At 51.5% G+C, this 1,169-nt stretch overlaps 1 protein-coding gene across 1 annotated transcript in view; it reads right to left on the bottom strand.

Moving 5' to 3' along the window:
• Positions 1 to 1,169, bottom strand: part of LOC101847495 (nucleoprotein TPR) — a gene marked incomplete in the record, with an annotated part of 11,847 nt that overhangs the window by 6,045 nt on the left and 4,633 nt on the right.

Genomic DNA, 1,169 nt, shown 5'->3' with positions numbered 1-1,169 from the left:
GAGGGGGAAGGGGACACCTCACACTCCATCAGAGGGGTGGGGCGTGAGGAGAAGAAGAGGAAGAAGGGACAGAAAACCACAGCCGTTAGACAGTGGCACCTCAAAGGTGGGTGCCACGGTGGTAGAAGGGACCTTTACAAAGACTAGCCTGTTGACCGCGGGCTTTGGAAGGTCGGCAGTAGAAGTATTGGCCGACCACGTGACTGGCCGGACTGGCCGGACTGCCTTTGCGTATGACCGGCCAGGGACCGGGGTCCCAACTGGGGGGCAGACAGTGTTTCGGGCCACCTGAAAAGAGCAGTCATTTCGCACTTTATACGCCTGGATTGCGCGTTCTTGGATCCAAGTCGGGTAATCCTAAATAAATGCTGTGTACTGGCCGTGGCAATTGGGGCAGCAAGGACTAGCCTTGCATTCCTTTTTAGGATGCCCGGTCTTGCCACCACGAGGACACACGCTACGTGTCGGCATCGCGGCTGGCTATGGCCAAACTTTTGGAACTTGAAGCAGCGCAGAGCGCTCCGCACATAGGGTCGCACGTCAAGGACCAAGTAAGATGCTCGAACGGTGGCTGGAGAGCGACAGGAATCGAAAGTCAGAACAATCGTGTTCGTCTCGAGGATGGTCTCCTCCCGCCGAAGAGTAATCCGGCGGGCGTGGGTCACACCCTCGCAGTTTGCCACAATTTCCTCCAAGCTGCAGCACTTCCGTTCAAGGCTGCAGACGACGCATTTAGAGCAGTTCAACTTTTGGTTCCACGTGGATGTACATGGAACACCGCCAAAGGTCGTGGTGTTGAGGAGCTAGGTCACTTCTGTCTCTGTTGCGCACTTGACAAGGAGTGCACTACAGGACAGTTTCTGTACATTTGTGGGTATGTATCCCAGAACTTACCGTAGTGCATCAGTTATCTTAATCTGTGCGTCTTCTGTACCGGAGATGACCACGTACGGCTGCCGCGGAACTGAAATAACTAGAAAAATAAACCAAGAGCAATTAAAAAAAAAACAACAACGAATAGTATCAAATACTTGGAATACAATAAGCAACTAAACAACTTCAAAAGATCCAAAGCACCCCCCCCTCCCCCAAAATGTTATCAAACAGTTTACAAAAGAAAAAAAACAACAACAACCCAAAACAAGAGAAAAGCCAAAATACCCCCCTCC

This window comes from Aplysia californica, unplaced genomic scaffold (genome assembly GCF_000002075.1).
Source record: "Aplysia californica isolate F4 #8 unplaced genomic scaffold, AplCal3.0 scaffold00206, whole genome shotgun sequence".
Taxonomy (NCBI): domain Eukaryota; kingdom Metazoa; phylum Mollusca; class Gastropoda; order Aplysiida; family Aplysiidae; genus Aplysia; species Aplysia californica.
This window is presented reverse-complemented; position numbering and strand designations above follow the sequence as displayed.